Source organism: Danio rerio, chromosome 10 (genome assembly GCF_049306965.1).
Source record: "Danio rerio strain Tuebingen ecotype United States chromosome 10, GRCz12tu, whole genome shotgun sequence".
Lineage (NCBI taxonomy): Eukaryota > Metazoa > Chordata > Actinopteri > Cypriniformes > Danionidae > Danio > Danio rerio.
Window position 1 is genome coordinate 37,081,962 of NC_133185.1, and position 19,186 is coordinate 37,101,147.

Consider the following 19,186-nt stretch of genomic DNA (forward strand, 5'->3'; position numbering starts at 1 on the left):
TGGTTCATCCATTTTTGCACTAGGATTTTTACCTCCACTAATTTAACAAGAAGATTCATTTAGTCACTATAAATCAAGAAAAATGTCTTTGAAATTTATTAATTAGTGATTGATTAGATTTTGTTTCATTTTCTCCAATGCCATGAATGTAATGCTGGCAGGTTCATTATTGTTTTATTTAATAATAGCCACTCACTCCATTGTTAATGGTATAATATTTAACAATTTTGTGGTTGTTGTCTAACATCTCATGTCATTGTCCTTATTTATTTAGTACCTTACTTAGGTAGATTTTAGTTCTTTAATGCGTACTGATTTATCCTTTGCCATTTTTTCTTTCTTTAAACTAAGAAAAATCTTGTTTCTGTTCACTACTTCCTGCCGGTTTCCTCTACTCTCCCACTAAGTCAACGTAGTTAATGATTAATGTCTCCACTTTATAATGCTTTTTAAAAAAAGAGTTTAGGCTTTTCAAAAAGTAGCTTTGGCCCCCTGTAGCCTGTTGATGATTTGCAGTCATTCTTTAACCCCTTGGTTCATGGACTGCAGATCCATCACAGAATATTGTTTTCAGGAGTAGAATTTGAAATGTCGTTGAGAAGCAATCAGTCTCTCATTTCCATGTAACCTTGGACCTATGATTCACCCTTGGGGACTAGAGCTTTTGACCTTTTAGGGTCATATCTTGTGAGAGCGGCAGTAGATGTGGTTGAAAAGCCAGGAACATAAAGCTATTAACAGACAACGTCACAGTAATTGCAACTACAAATCAATCAAGCCCTTGTTTATCACTTTATTGTGGCAGGATGACAGAGTCAAGATGACTATGACTTGCCGTCCAAAGAAAGTAGTAGAGTAGTGGTCTGAAATCAATGAAGACTATTTCTTTAAGAATGCAAGATACTTGATTTTTATTTCTTTTCGCCATAGAGTAGGACTTTCAAGTTTCCGCCAAGGGCCTAAGTTTACTCCAAGACAAATATGTCGTTTTTTTTTTTTTTTAAAGAATCAACTCTTAATCAAACCATTTTGTTCAAATGCATTCATACTCTTATCCTTTTCTGTTGTTAATTGGTAAAGAGTGGTTAGACAATAGCGCAACACATGTCTATCCCAAAAACAATTGCTTCCCAAAGGATTTTTTGATGCGGCATTGGATAATGCCCTGACAAGCCAAGTCCTTGTCCGTCTTTCATCGACAAATGCATTTTGCATACCATGGTGGTTTTGATTTTCTCCCTATTTTCCACAAGAAATAAATTATCATCTGTGTGATCTTCTGGCCAGATTGTTGTGAATGTTTTGTTATACTCATTGTGCACAATGTTATATACAGTATTTAAATATTTAACTCATTTTTCTCATCTTTAGCCCCCCCTTAAATTCAAATGAAGAAAAAAAGTTGCAACACTCAGTGTCAGGTGAGTTTCTATTTTTGTTACTTTTAGCTACTTTACTGTAGATCGGAAGACATATCCGACTTAAATAGCTAGCAAATCAGTTGCAACCTGCTCTTTATAAATACAGTACTATTATTGTTCATTTTTTTCTTTAACTTAAAAAGGCCATGTAAGTCCAACTTAAACAGTTTACAATGAACATATTACACAAAGATCACTTATATATATATATATATATATATGTATATATATATATATATATATATATATATATATATATATATATATATATATATATATGTATATATATATATATATGTATATATATATATATGTATATATATATATATATATATATATATATATATATATATGTATATATATATATATATATATGTATATATATATATATGTATATATATATATATATGTATATATATATATATATATATATACATATATATATATATATGTATATATATATATATATGTATATATATATATATATGTATATATATATATATATATATATATACACGTATATATATATATATGTATATATATATATATATATATATATATATATATATATATATATATATATATATATATATATATACATACATATATATACACACACACACATTGTTTTGTAAGCCTTTTCCAGGCTAATAACAGGAGCCTTAATACCTCAGGAGCCATTAACAGCAGCTGAAATACTGAGATACTTTATTTTCTTGCGATCCGCTATCTGAGAATAGTGCATTTCCTCTCTCTCTCTCATGTCCAAAAGCACTCAGTCTGAACGTTGTTTCGCTTGGTGTGTTCATCTGGAGCATCCTCTGCTCTGATCACACTGAAGAGGGCTCATGTATGCTCTGTCTGTAGGCCGATACAGAGCTGCCCTCTGCCTTCTCTCTGAACAAGAGTCTGATTGTGTCTGCTCAGCTTGGTGTGAAAGAGCTATCTCTTCGTGTTCCCCATGCTGATCCACAGAGCAAACGGATCCGTCTCCTCTGTCGGCTGGCCAGCGCTGTTTGCAGACAGGATTATGTCTGAGTTCTCCACTCTTCAAGTTTTCCAAGACTCTCCCACATCAGCTTTTAATTCAAATATATGCTCCTCCATATGCAATAATAACACTGGGGAAAAAGCACTTCTTTTTGTGACTAATTGTTTTGATTATTTCAGTTTTTGTTTAATATAGAAAGAATACAGCATATGGCTGACTTTATTGTTAAACAACCCCGAATCCCCACCCAGGTAGACATATATTCTATAATAACAGAAATTAAAAGATTGCTGTAAGAAATAAAAGAAAACAAAAAGTCAAACCAAATAAAGAGTAGAAGTTAAAGTACAAATAAATATCTATTACATCATGAGATATACATAAAGTACTTAAAAACAGAAAAGCTGTCCATTAGAAATTAGAAACAAAAGATTTGACCATATCAAAAGCTATATTCCAGGACTTAACAGCTTTTAACCGAGCTCCATGTATGTGCGCTGTTGAAAGTCAAATAATGTCCAGCAAACTAAGGCCCCATTGGCGTCTACTCAATATGTGAGGAGGGATCCAGCGGCAAACCAAGAGATAAAAGCACTTCTGAAGTGAAATTTAATTTTCATAGTCGATATTTTGCATTTACTCATTAGCAATAACAGTATGCTATGATGCTAATGAGGTTCAGAAGAGAGGTTCTTTTGTAGCATGATGTGTTCTAATTTTAATAGACACAGTAAAAGGTATGGTTCATGCCAAACATGAAAACTGAATACATTTACATGTTTTACATTTCTGTTGAACACAAATTAATTTGTTTTAAAGAATGTTGGAAAGCAGCAGCCATTGACTTGCATAATATTTTTTTGTTCTTATTATGGATGTCAATGGCTGCTGGTTTCCAGCATTGTTAAATTAAAGTCCTTTTTTCAACATAAAAAAAAAAAAAATTCTAAAAGTTTAGAACCACAATCATTTTGAGTGAACTATGCCTGCAACCTGGGTGTACAAAGCCACCTCAAATCTCTTAATTCTATTTTTTGTTGTTATAAGATTATCTTATAATCAGATGACTGATTAAAAATGATGTTATATATTTCCTCACTCACTGTTTCATTGTATTACATCATTTGCTAATCTCCTGGCCAAACCAAGAATTGCCCTAATTGAACTCCTGAGCTTGTTTCCTGCTGGAAGTCAATGCTGGGCCATGCCGTAGGACCTGTGGCGGTGCATAATCATGTCCATGCACAGCATGGTTTTAACTATACTCCTGAGAGGGAGGCAGAAGGCTTAACAGGATTTTATTTCAAGGTTTCCGCGGCAGCAATCCCTAGTCAAAATCTCAGAACCACCAACAAATAACGCATTTGGTTCGAGTTATTCCGATGTCAAATATGCCGGTCAGATCCGGAAACACTTGGAATTTTTCTTTGTATTTTTTTCCATGCACTTTGCATGTAAATCGAGACCTTAACATTAGATCTTTCATGTATTTAATACCAAGGATTAACCTGTGAGTTTTTAAGGAGTTTTAGTGTTTCGGCTTTCTCCCCCAGAGTATGTTGGAGGTAAAATGGGCATATCTTTGACAGATTAGTATGCCTATTAGGATTCTTGAAATAACTGTGTGCTTTTTGGCTTTCTAAATCAAGAGTATTAAGAATGTGTGTGTCACTGATTCATTTGCCTATGAGATTTTGAGGTTGTCTGAGAGTGCCTGTCGATATGAATAATGCCCCGCTGTAAGAGTGGAGGGCAAGTAGGATTACCTCTCTCCTGATTTGGAGTGATTAGGTTACCACTTTGGCTCCCTTTTCTCCCAACTACTCTGCTTTCAGATTGGAGTGGCTATAGTACTTACTACTTATAACCGAGCCTGGTACTCTGGTTTCTTTTTTGCTTTAATCCTACTGCAGGCTATTGATCAAAAACAGATGTGTCCGTACAGTTTATCTATTGTTCTACTTGTTACCTCTTTCTGCCCTGTTAATCTCCACCGCCTTAGTAGATCAGTGTTCATCTAGACCCAAAGCTTTTGCCAAGTCTGTGCCCTTACCACCCAGACAGCTAACTCCATTCTTTCATTTCGCTCAAATTCCCTAAATCTTCAGAAGGGGAGATATACAGTACAAATCTGCAAGTCAGGTGAGAGCCTGTTATAACAGGCCATGTTCACACAACAGCAGAATGCATTAGTCAGTTATTTCTGTATTTAAAGCAATAGTACACACACACGCTACCACAAAATGCTATTGTTTACTCACCCTAGAGTTGTTCCAAACCAGTTTAAGTTGTATTTTTTTCTGTTAAACACAAAACAATGTATTATAAAGAGTGTTGGAAACTGGTAACAATTACATTCTGCAGAATGTGTTTGTTATACTGTGCTTATTAATGATCAGAGGTTTACAGCAATTCTCAAAATATCTTATTTCAGGATCAACAGAAAAAAAAGTCTGGTTTGGAACAAGTTAAAGATGAGTAAATTATATCTAAACCTTTAAGTATTTTTGGTTATGTTCACATGTATTAAGGTGTTCATGCCATTCTGATCATAATATTTCTTAATATGAACCTAAAACATTTCCTGTGAATGTGCTATCTGGTTGTTAAGTTCTGGGACCAAACATTTTTATCAATTACAAAGCAAACAACACAATGTGTTAACGTGGACTCAGCAGTTTGTTGTGGTACTACAGATCATAATCTTTGTTTCCACTTGGCAAATTATATTTTTTTATATGATTGCAATATTTGTGCCTGGGAAATATACTGTATTCTGGGAGTTTGTAAATGTTTAGCTTAACTACAGTCAAGCACAAAATAATTCATATCCATTCTGATTTGAAGTTGCTTTTATTCCACCATCAAACAAAAAAATGACACATGCCGCTCCCCCCAAAAAGAAAATAAGACGGTGTACAAGAGGCATCATTGTGGGGGAAAAATTCTCAGCTTTTATTTACATTTGAACAAAAACTTTAAGTCTGAATTTGCCAGGGGTCTGAATAATTTCGGGCTTGACTGTATGTGCTGTAAATAGTGCTCTCAAATCGCTGTTGACTTTTCTCACTTGAAACAAAGTCTTGGATCCATAATAGTTATTAGATGCATCTCAACACAGATTGCATGATTTACCCAAAAACCAGTATTTGCTGTTTAAATCCTTTTGGCCATCCAAGACTACCAGTAAATATTTTTCTTCAGTTGTAATAAATAAGATTTTTACCTAAAACTTTGGTCCTTGGTACATTTATGAAGTGCAAATCAATGGCTACTCACTGTAAAATATGCCGGGTTCCACATAAACTGAATTAAATAATTAATATTTAATTATTAATGAATAAATAATAGGAATTAAGTTAATTCAGTTTTTACATTTGTAAGTGGATAGAACATAAAAAAATTACGCTGTCCCCCAAAAAACTCAGGAATTGTGTTTCAGCACATTATAAATTAGTAGTTTGAAAAACAGCAAATGCCATTTTTTGGCCAAGTTTTGAGTTTAAACTTCCAAGTGCTGGCACTTTGAGTCCAAAAAAAGAAAAGAAAAACAGGCTACATTAATACCTGTTGCTTGTGTTAAACTCTTTTGTATTGAAACAACTGTTCTGTGCAAAAAACTTTATATGATTTACAACATTATTACCTTCAATCCACAGCCTATCATACACCTGCTAAAATCTTGCTTAATGTGTTAATAATTTCTAAAAATTAGCAATAAAGATTACAGTTCAACACCCAAATACTAATTAACTGTTCATTTTAAATCTTTCCATCTAGGTTTTTATCCATTTGTCTGCAATAACATTTTAATCGTGTATTTTTTTAATGATCACTTATTGTTTTGAATTATTTTCATAAGTACAGGTCAGATTAAGTTTCTCTTACACTGAACGATGATGAAACATTAATTTGGATATATTTCAACATTTTATTTTCATCAAAAATGTTTGAAACATTAAAGTAGACACTTGCACTTAATATGCATTCCTAATCAAAATTGCTTTTGTAAGATTTGTTGTATTCAGAAACTAAAAGGGGACACGTGTTTGAGTCTTAAACCAGTTTATCATTTCAAATGCAACTTTCTTTACTCTTGTGATGCTCACAATTCCTGGTTAATAGTGCGGTTTCATGTAATATACGGCTTCATTATTAAACGATAAAAGGGAACGGGTCCATTTGAAGGGTTTATTGCATTTTGTGCCGGGCTGTTGGATCCGATATTTCTGTGCTGGAGATATGATCCAACTAGCATCACACCTGTTGTTAATCCCAAACGCTTGCGAAAAGAGATACTCCTGACCGTATCTTCTGAAATTGAAGCGAGCACTATATTGAGTTGCTATTTTATAGGCATACATGAAATGCAGTTATGATTGTGGTGTATTGGTTTAAAGCCAACTATTCATCTAGCTGTAGTGGCTTTTGATCTAACCTTTACTAGGAGTCCTGTAACAGCATGCATTCTGCCTGCCGTCTCATTTCCGATGACAGTGGTTATATCTCATCTGTATAAACCTCCATAACTCGCTCACTTTGGCTGATGAGCGGCTTCTTTTGATCTTGTTTTGAGCAGAAAATGCTCTCACCGCAAGTGGGTCTCTTCTGAGCGATAAAGTCGCTGTGATACTGATTTGATCTCATCTGTATCGCCTGTCCCAGCATTCTCTTTGGCAGATGAGTAAAGACTTTGATGTTGTGCTGAGCGAAAACCATCGCTTTCTCAAATGCACGCAGGACAACTTGGATGCACACAAGGCGACGTCTGTAAGGCCTTTCATGCTCCCGCTGTTTGTAGCCGTAGCTTAATTCTCCTTCCATGTTTCATGCTGGCTTGTGAACAAGCACTCATTGTTCCTCCCCTTCACTTCCCTGTCTTTCCCACCTATTTTATCATTTACAAGTGGAAAGATCAAACCCCACACAGCTACAACACTGCAGTGACCATACACGGAGCATCATATTCCCTGCGTGTTTGTTCATCATTATAGAATTTGCTTGCATGAAATCTCCACCGAGCCTTGTCATTTTCCCAATCACTCTGCATATAACCATATCTGAGCGACTTCTTTGAAGTAGCAAATGTTACCAGACTCAAATAGTGAAAAACAAACGGGTGCATGTTCCCATACAGTGAGACAAGTCACTTGTGTTTTTGAAAGTACCTCCCATCTGGTACATGAAAGGGGCCATCGCCTTCAAAGAGCACCGAGAGGGCCAGTCCTAAACAAATGGTCCCTTTCTGAAGAACAGGTCCAAACTGTCTGAATTGGACGCTGAACGTTTTTTCTCTCTGTTCTCCTGCTGAGTGTGACTGTCCTAGTGTTTTTACAGCAAAAAGCACCTGAGAACACAGAAAGACAGAGGCAAAAGCATGTTCTGTGCTTTTTTTTGTGCACTGAAAATGGGCATAGATTGAATTTTTTAAATTGTGAAATGTTAAGGAAAAGTGGAATGCTGTTTTGATTTCTCTACAAACATGTGAACTTCCTAAAATGCTCTCTTAAACAGTAGTTTGGCTACATTTTAAGACATTTGAACTTGAACACTACAATTCTTGCAATAGCAATTATGGAATCAGAAATAGAACAAAGGGAAATTTCAAATGTAGTTTTTTTACAAAATAAATTTCTGTTTATAATAGTAATTTTAGATCTTAATAATGGGGAAAGTGGAGAGAAGTTTAAGTTCTAATTCTTGTTTAGAGTATGTAAAGATGTTTAAAGCTCATTCAAGCTCATTGTTTACAATGAAAACTAAATGTAATTGGAAATGGAACAAATTGGAAACGGAACGGATTCTGACACATTTTTGCATATACAGGGGTCTTAAAACTGGAAAGCCAAATTTATTTTAGTCTGTCAACTTTCTAAATTAAATAAAATTTGATTACATTAAAGCAATTTTTACTTGTCAATAGTTCTCCAAAGTGTAGATTTATTTACTTGCCTGCTGTACAAATTGAAAATGCAGACTTTCATACTTGGGGGGGGGGGGGGTGGGGGGATATATATATATATATATATATATATATATATATATATATATATATATATATATATATATATATTTAAAAGTTGTAAATGACACAAAATGAAATAGGAATGGAATTCATCTAAAATGTTGCATTTTTTTTCTAAAAAAGTGAATCAAAATGGAAATAAAAAGAAGTCTTGATTACATGCAATAGGAACAAAATAAGGCACTAACTCAAGCACAGATCTTGCAATAGCAACTATGGAATTGAAAATGAGACAATTAAATTTAAAATGTAGTCTTTTTGAAAAGTTTCCTTTTATAATGGGAATTTTAGATATTATAATGATAATGGGGAAAGTGGAGAGCAGTTTGAGTTGTAATTATTGATGTTCAGAGTATGTAAACTTCCTAAAATGTTAAATAGTTTATTATCATTTTATTTTTTACATCCAAGCTTATTGTTTGCATTGGAAACTAAATGTAATTGGAAATGGAGCAAAATCTTTGATAAACTTCTACATATGTAAAGATCGTAAAAATGAAAAGCTAGTTTTACTTTTAGTCTGGCCATTTTTTTAATTAAAGTAAATTTGATTACACTAAAAGTGTTTGAACTTTTCTATAGAAACAAAATGGTATTGAAAATGGAATTAGAATGGAATTTGTACAAACAAATTTGAATGGAATTTAAAATGCTGATTTTTTTTAAACATGGAAAGAACAAAAATGGAAATAACACAAAATGAAATGGGAATGGAATTTCTCTTTGATATTCACTGCTAAAAAACTGAATCCATACGGAACAAAATGGAAATAAAAAGGAATTTAAAATGTACTTTTTTTTTTTACTTGCTATAGAAACAAAATAAAAAGGAATTAGAACAAAATTTAAATAATAATAATAATTTATTTTCTCTTTTTATTTTATTTAGTATCGTTGTTGTTGTTGTTGTTCTCCCAAACAGTATGCTATTAAATCCAAGCCATTTGAGCTTTCAAATGCTTGCCAAAAGAATCTAAACTTAATTGAAACCATAACAAAATGAAAATGTTATGTAACTTAAATTGTAGTCTTTTTTTTTGGATGCTTGCAATACAAACAATAGAATTCCCTGAAAAAAATAATAAAATGCAGCTTTTTTTGACAAGTGTCTGTTTATAAAAGGAGTCCTAATTACTGGAGAGCACTTGTTAAGTTCATGATGTTTAGTGTATGTAAACTTCCGAAAATGTTCTCCTAAACAGTAATTTGTTTACATTCAGTCTATTTGAACTTTAGCACCACCATGCCTGCAATAGAAACAAAATCTCAGGATACTGGCACGGCGACATAAGCTGTTTGTCAGGTCTCTCTTCGTTCGGCCTATTAAATCATGATTTGTTTTTATGAGATTGCCTAATTAAAACAGGTCTCTAAAGAACAGCCAAAACAAAGCTTCTCCCACCTTAGCTTAAATAAACTGGTTGGATGTGGCGCTTCAGCCAAAGTGATGCATTTCCTCTTAGTTTAAACAGCCAGTCAACGACAGACTCTCCATCACGCAGCACCAAACAGACGCTGCCGCCTTTCTTGTGTCTCAAACAAATGGATTTTGTATTTGTCGGAGACGCAGGGCTGCTGAACAATGTTTCAAATCAACAATGTTGCTGTGCTCTGTTTGTACTGTGTCGAGGGTAGGCCTCAGACTGGTAATGATTCCCACCATTTGTTGCTGGCACTGTGTGTTTGTGCAGAACGACGTGTCTCCCTTTTTCATGTACAAGTAAAAGAGAATTTCTATTAAAGTGGTTTTAAGTGATCACTGAGGTGGTGTTCAGGTTCATTTTCTACATTTTACATGTTTTCCATTACACTTGGAAAAAAAAAAAAAAGATTTAAAGATGATTTCTTGGATTTGCCATTTTTTTTAAGTGTTTGTATTTATTTTGACTAAATTTAAACAAACAAATTAAGTTGAACATTACTAAATTATTTTTATTTTTGTTTAACATAAATTGTTTGCACCAATTTTGCAGACATAATTTTTTTCAGTGTATGTAAGTGTGTGTGTGTGTGCATGTGTTAATCGGTTATTTAAAATATACATGTAATACTTTTATTTTAGTGTTTATTTTAGTTGTAGTTTTTATTTCTAGTTAAACAAAACTTTTTTTTTTCTTGGCAGCATTTTAAATTCACTTTAGTGAAACATTTGAACATGTTTGGTTTGATGAAACTTAAAGGTTTAAATGTATAAAATTGTTAGTCAATAACTAAGTAATAACTGTGTGTTTAGTTTTAGTCCACAAACAATTTGGTATAAAATAGATATAATAATAGGTGTAATATAACAAGATACATTCATACTAAAAGCTTTTGATGTACTTTAATATTATTTCAATATTAGCTTTACTGTATTTCCTACATATGTGAGCTATGTATTTTTGTAAATTTGAAATATTTGTTTTATTCTATAAGTCTAATTAATCAATCGAATATACTGCTTCTAAATTTCAATCCAAAATATTGGTTTAGTTTTATATTTGGTATAAAACAGATATAATAAAAGCTATAATCTAAAAAGATACATCTGTAATACATTTTAAAAACTTTTAATACACTAATATTATTTCAATTTTAGTTTTACTGTATTTACTATGTTCATGAAGTATGTATTTGAGTACATTTAAAATATTTGTCTTATTCTATAAGTCTAATTATTAATCTAATACACTTCTAAATTTTAATAAAAATATTGGTTTAGTTTTATTCAACAAACAGTTTTGCATAAAACAGATATAGTAATAGGTATAATTTAAAAGGATACATCTGTAATAAAGTTTAAAACATTTAATACATTCAACAAAATTGTTCAACAAAAATTTTGGTTTAAAACAGATAGAATAATTGGTATAATATAAAAAGGTACATTGTAATGACAATGTTTAAAACCTTTTAATTAATTTTAAAATTAATTAAATATAGGTTTTACTGTATTTACTAAATTTATGATGTATGTATTTTTGTAAATGTGTTATATTTTCATTCTATAAGCCTAATGATGTCATCTAATACATTTATTCTAAATTTCAATCAAACATATTATCATTTGTAGAGCTTTTTTAATATACAATAACTAATGCTTTTATTATTTATTATTTTGCCAAAACATTATTGATTTAATTCCTCTGAAGCCAAAACATTGGGATTGTGTTGTCTAACAACGCATATAAATGTCTGAAAACAAAGCACATTTTGTTATTTCATTCAGAAAAAAAACTGTTATTGACAATTCAATTCAAATTTGGAAGAAATATAACTTTGCAGCTGCTGAACAGAAATATGTGAATAATTCAGATATATATATATATATAAATTTGCAATAAATATAAAATTAAATATAAATAATTAGCAATAAACTAATTAGCATATTCCAATAATGTAGTTTTTTTTACTCTTCTGAACCTAAAACATTGAGATTGTCTTTCTAACAATGCATACAAATGTATGAAAATGTGTATTTTAATGAAATATGTATTTTATGCAACACAAAAAGCTTTAATTTGCAACTTAAATTTGGAAGAAATATAAAATGTGCAGCTTTCAAACAGATTTTTTGTTATTTTCTTAAATTTTTGTTAATATTTTTGCTTATTTTACTATAAAAAAAGGTATATTATTAATTAAGTATTTATATGTAATAAAAATCCTGCATAACTGTTCACTGTAAAAAAATTATATGATCAATTAGTCCTGACAGCATGTTTTTTTTTTTTTTTAGGTCATTGTAACTTACTAATCTAAAGTTAATCATGTTCCAACATAATTTTACATGTTACGCAAGCTGTTTTATGTCAGTTTAACATAATATAAGTTCAATGGACTCATAAAGTTAAATTGATTGAGCTTAAACGTTTTAGGCAACCAGGATTTATTTACAGTGTAGTTAATATTACAGCTTTTCATGAAAATTAACCCATTATTTTGTCTTCTAATTATATAAGTTAATTTACCTTTCCGTATTTACTGATAGCTATCATGGCCGAGACGTGCAGCTTAGTTTTCTGACATGAGACAGCTGTGAGCATGCCCGAGACCCCAGACATCATGGAACTGGGGAGGGGGCACTGCGTCTCTGCACTCCTTCAACAAGCTCAGAATGAATGATCTGAATATGTGTCAGGGTAAATGGCGCTACGTGTCTGATGATCCCTCAGAGAAAAGACAAATAGCGTGGAGCAGTTGGCACAGCTGCTGCCAATGATTCATTATGCAAACGTTAAACCATTATCTCAATAGCGGCCCTAAAGTTCACACACACAACAGAACATCTAAAAAGGCTAAATCGAGTTAACATTTCAAACGAGAAATGTCAGAAAAAGACATTTTCTCATTCAAAGCACATGCGCTTTTTCCCCGGCCCGTGCATAATTTCGGTTATATAAACTGAAGTCGCTCTTTTGCCCTCTCTGAACCAGCCTAAAGCTATGTAAGATCAAAGTGACTGGTGTTGATCCTGGTACTGGCAGGAATTGAGAGTCCCCGTGCTAAAACCTCAAACACAGACACACCAGAGAGGTCACGGCTCTGTTGGTCAGCTTTCAGGCCAGTTTGACCTGATATTTAAGAGTTCATGCCCATTCACATCTCACTGCTACTAGATGCTTTTCACAGCTTTCGTGAAAGTGACTGTTCTGTTATTATAGCTCCACGCTGACTGAAAATGAGCTCTCTGAAAGATATGAATGCAGTCATTTGATTTACATCATAACAGATTGAAAGTTTGGCTATTGTTAACCCCTTACACCAAAATTTCTGATCTAAAGTTCAGATCTAACCAGTTTGATCTGTTTTGTCTGTTTAGTGGCTAATTCGGATGAGTTTGTATAATTTTTGGCACCAAAACCCTACATTTAAACCCAATCATCATTGGGAAATGAGCAAATCGTACTAAAAGGTACGAATGAGATCAAACATATTAGCCACTAATTTAAAAAGTCACAAATTTCTGTGAAATTGTTGGATCTAACCATTTCATAGCAGTGTTTCAAGCCACAATGGATTGCTGTTACCGCTGCGAATAGCTGTATAGCAATCTATTGTGTTTTGATTTGCGTTGTTTGTGTCATTTATTTCTTCACTGCTTTATTTATGTATTTTCTTAATGGGCTCATTTTACAACTCTTTTAGAGTCAGTCAGTTGAGTTTTATCATTTTTTTGTAATCCATTCAGCCAATGATTGGATCTGGTGGGAGCATTTTCGCTTTAGCTTAGCATAGTTCCTGGAATTGGATTAGACCATTAGCATCTCGCTTAGTTTTTCAATAATTTTCTTGTTTAAAGCTTGACTCTTCTGTATACATTGTGCACTACTAAACGCTGTAAAAACAATTCTTGCATCTTATTTTTTTTGTTGAATCAAATAAACTTTTTTAGTTATCTCAACTTATATCAATCAAGCTGACTTAAAATATTAGGTTTAACTTTGTATAACTTAAAAAATGAGTTAAAGCAAAAAATATATATATATTTGTTGTCTTGACCATTATTTTTTATTTATTTTTTTATTTTTTATTTTACAGTAAAGCAAAATAAACTAGTTTTCTTTTTAACCTAGGGCGATATGTCTAGGAACTATACTTCTGGCGTAATAATTAAGGATTTTTCTGCTGTATCATGACTACAATCAGCCTGATCTCTCAAGGAAACGTAACTTTTTTTTAAAACTATAACATAACTAACTACGAATTCAGAGTTCAGTCGTACAAAAATGTCAAATTTTAAAAAAGAGGTGTGGCACCAAACTAGGCCGCTAAACCCAACCATCATTGGGGGATGAGCAAATCATACTAAATTGTATAAATTACATAGTAGAAATTTATGAATACCCACTAAATAAAAAATGTATTGTCGTGAAGGTGTTGCTGCAATATGCACAATATTACACAGATTCTAACTGGTGATGCATGTTCAGGGCTTGGTGTTAAGGGACTATTTTAAGATGCTGTGTAACATCATTGCACCTGCCTCAGCCATGATACACAACCTAGAAAAATTGACCTAGAAAATAGCTCTTAGTTCACGACATATTTACAGAAGAATGCTCGAAAGATGAGTAAATTTCGGTATTTGAAACGCTGTGAGGTTTAGGTAAGATAGTAATTATAATAAGGTTGCATATGTTTATGTTAGTTATTGCATTTATTAACATTAACAAACAATGTAACATTTATTAAAGAATTCGTACATGTTAGTTAAAGTTAATTAATGAAATACCATTGTTCAAGACACAGTGCATTAACTAATGTTAACAAGCATGAATTTGGATGCTAATAATGCATTAGTAAAGGTTGAACTTTACTAACAAGTACTTTACTTTACAAGTATTGTTCATAATTGGTTCACTGTTCAGGGCTTGGTGTTAAGGGACTATTTTAAGATGCTGTGTAACATCATTGCACCTGCCTCAGCCATGATACACAACCTAGAAAATTTGACCTAGAAAATAGCTCTTAGTTCACGATATATTTACAGAAGCGTCAAGTTTTAAAGAGGAAAATCCACGAAACTCTTCACTCATTTAAGTGAGATGGTCTTTGTCCAATCTGAGTTAATGCTCTATGCTAAGTTGAGCTAAAAGTGCTCTTTTCAGACTTTGAGATTGACTTAATGGATTAAAACATTGTAAAACTCAACTGTTTAACTCTACGGGAATAGTGAAAAGACCCATCTTAAAAATAAATAAATAAATAAAAAAAGAGTGTTCCTATAAATGACCTTAAGTATTACTGTTAAAGCTGACACAGAAATTTCAAGATGGTGTCACTCTAGCAACTGATTTTTCACCAGGCGTCTTCCAGATGTCTTGTATTAAGGCGGAAGATCTTGAGAACGCTTCATGCATACGGTCAATTCAGTGGATTTATTTTTTTGATTTCATTGAGAATGCTCGAAAGATTAGTAGATTTCGGCATATGAAACGCTGTAAGGTTGAGTAAATATAGGCAATTTTCAATTTGGGGTGAACTAATGACCCATTTATTGACGCCACCATCCATCCCCAATGTTCCCAATGTGTTAGATTTCCAAAACTAAAGCCCTCGTGGTTTTTATTCATGTCTAAACTCTTATTATCTCCAGCACATCCCCCTCGGCTTGGCTAATTCCCATTCCCGCATATTTAAATCATTTGCTGTGGGCAGATGTATTTAGCAAAACTACGCTTATATTTGCTTTCCCATCGCTTTGGGTCAAGATTAGCACTCCATGGACATTTCACGTTTTATTGAGCCGAAATGGTGCAGCTTGGCGGCGAATGGAAAAGTCATGCTTCGGCAATTGTCACTGGTACCGCTTCAGAGTATCAGATTAGCTCTAAATATACACGCTGCCCTCTTTTCTGTTCTTCGCTGCTTTGGTTTTTCAGCTGTTGCTTTATTGGATTATTTCTTAAATCAATTAAACTAAAATAGTCGTGCCTACAGTTTCCAGTATCATGGCCTTCTCGCTGGCCTCACTGTGAGTAAACGATATAAGTCTGTGTGACATTGTCTTCCTGATATCCCTAAATTCATCTCATTATGCAATAGGACAGGTATTCAGAGGGTCAAGCGAGGTTACAGAACATGATTTATTACTCATAAGTAAATACAGTTGAAGATAATAACCATCGCCTGGCATTTACACATGCCAGCCATGCCTTTAACAAATGAAATCTGCGCAGTTTTGTTTTTCAACTTAAAAGCTGAGATATTTTTTTTAGAAAAAATCTTGTTTAAATGTGTTACTGAGAACAAAAAAGTGCATTATTTAACACTAAAGCAGACTTTTATTGCAGAGAATGTGGAGTATATCTTAGATCTTTAGCTTAATAATACTGTGATTTGTGTAGCACTTCATTTTACGGTCCAGTTCCGCATGTATAGCTGTGGAATAAATCAAGAAACTTTATTTAATAATTCTTTATTTCTTTATCTAAAATATATATTTCTTTGGATTTATTAGGTATGGGTTTAGGTAAGATAGTAATTGCAATAAGGTTGCATATGTTTATGTTAGTTATTGCATTTATTAACATTAACAAACAATGTAACATTTATTAAAGTATTTGTACATGTTAGTTAAAGTTAATTCATAAAATGCCATTGTTCAAGGCACAGTGCATTAACTAACGTTAACAAGCATGAATTTGGATGCTATGAACTATGATTAATAAATGCTATACAAGTATTGTTCATAACTGGTTCACTTAAGTAAATACATCAACTAATATAACCTATAGTCATTTTTGTTTAAGTCTATTAATGCTCTTTTAAATTTCTATTAATTGTAATTTAGAGCTTTAATTGTTTAGTTTATCCTTTTTGTTTTTGAAAATGACAATTGTTATAGAATGGCAAGTGTTTTCATTGCTTTTGAGTGAAAATCAGGGTTATTCCATCAAATATTTATATTTTACTATTCTGATGTTGTCTAAAAGGGAATAGAAATCTCTGAAAGTGAGACAAATGGACATCAACTTATTTGTTAAATTGAGGGAAATGTCATAAGTAGTTTACAGAAGAAAAACATCAATTAGTAATATAACCTAATCATTTTTTTATTCTATAAATGTTTGATAACATTTCTTTTGAATTTCATTTTAAAATGTTGTAATTTAGAGCTTTTTTTAGTTCATCATTTTCTTTTTCCAAAAATTATTATAATTTTTTTTGGAATAACAAATTTTTTCATCAAATATTTATTATTTAATATTGGAATTTTGTCTAAAAATTAATAGAAATGTAGGAAAACATGACAAAGTGACATCAGTTTATTTGGGGGGAAATGTTATCAGTAGTTAAATAAAGCCACACACACACACACACACACACACACAAAAGGTTTTCCACCAAAGATCAGAGGCGGATTTAGTCATTTTGGGGCCCAAAAGTTCTAAAATGCACCTTTTGTATTTTTTATTATTTTACTTTTTTTTCATATGTCATTAAATCTCATTTTCTACTTTTTATATTAATGCAAAATAATAATAACACGTGAAGCATATTGTAAAACATTTGAAAAAATTTGTTTTCTTAAAATTAATTCACAACTAAACAAAATAAATGAAGTATGTAGTTTTTAAAACTAAACCTTTAATTATTTGACTGCTGGACTGATCCATGATTGAAGGTGCCCAGATAATTACATTTAAACTAATATTTTTAGACCCTAACCGTACAAAATATGGCATAAAACAATGTTATATTTAATTTATCGGTATCATTTATACAGTTTTGTTTATATTTCCCAAATGATGTTCTGGAGAAAGTCTTATTTGTTTTATTTAGAATAAAAGCAGTTTTTATTTTATAAGAAACATTGTAAGGTCAAAATTATTAGCCCCTTTAAGCTATGTTTTTTTTTCCATAGTCTACAGAATGAACCATCGTTATACAATAACTTGCCTTATTACCCTATACCTAGTTAACCCATTTAACCTAGTTAAGCCTTTTAAATGTCATTTGAAGCTGTCTAGAAGTGTCTTGAAAAATACTTAGTAAAATATTCTTTACTGTCATCATGGCAAAAATAAAATAAATGAGGTATTAGAGATGAGTTATTAAAATTATGTTTAGAAATGTGTTGAAAAAATCTTCTCTCCGTAAACAGAAATTGAGGAACAAAATGAACAGGGGGTTTAATAATTCTGACTTCAACTGTACATCTAGGTATTTATTTGGGGACCCTCAGATTTCCTGGGGCTCTACGCGTCCGCTTTTCTCGCTCATTCGTTAAATCCGTCCCTGCCCAAGACATCATAAATTCAGAGAATTTCTCTTGTGGTCTCTTTATTTTTCCCCAGAGCTGCATATTTGTTTACCTCTGATAATTACAATAGGTTCTAGCCTAAAAGCTGACCTTAAACCATGCAAACCCTTCTTTTTTTTAACTGCACGTAGTGTAAAATAAGCTCAACCATAATTTGCCTTAGATTTCATGTTCATTTAAGGTACTTTGTAATGAAGCCTTGATGTTTGTTTTTCTTCATTTCTTTTTTTCCCTCTCCAATTGAAAGTCTCACTCCTCCTTTTTTCACACTAAACCACAAAATCAGTGAAATTGCTTGCTTGATGTAAAACAGTAGATACTGTTAACAGTGGAAAAAGTTTTAATGATTGTATTTTAATTGCGTCGTTATTCGAAAATTGGTTTGTGCGGTGTGTTTTACAGGGGGAAACTTGTGAGTCTTACGCATTTCGTGGCAGGAGGCGTTATTTTGGACTGGAGAGCCAGGTTAATAAGAGAAGCATATGGCCGGAGAACATCTTGACTTTTATTACACCTTAGACACTATTAAAAAGACAGTTACCTTCGATGGTTAAAATATTAACTTGGCCATAGAGCGCGGTGGGATCTGTAATAAATGGACACACGTATTGGCCTATTTTTTATTCTGCAAAAATATTTTCTCAACACATTCATATTTATTATTAGCAATCTGTAACGATAATGAATCCTTTAATGGCCTCTTTTATACTTCTTGATGGACCAAAAATAACAAGAGAGTTTAATAGCTCATTATTATGAATTAGGAAATATCTTTGCTCAGATGTGGACTTCAATGGGCTACTAGGAGTATTTCTGGAGGTGAAATCATTTATTGTGTGAAACCTTTGTCATATAGTGGCTAATATGAGGACGTATCCATCACGCTGAAATCATTATTAGCGTGCTTGGAAAACTGCCTTGTTTTTGCAGTGGCCAATATGGGCTGTGTACAGCGCTGTAAATGGCATGAGTGTGGAAAATCTGGCTTATGGCCGTGTAAC

At 32.3% G+C, this 19,186-nt stretch overlaps 1 protein-coding gene across 1 annotated transcript in view; it reads left to right on the forward strand.

Annotated features, from left to right (window-relative positions):
- Positions 1-19,186, forward strand: part of lhfpl6 (LHFPL tetraspan subfamily member 6) — a 244,844-nt gene that overhangs the window by 132,442 nt on the left and 93,216 nt on the right. The window lies entirely within an intron of this gene.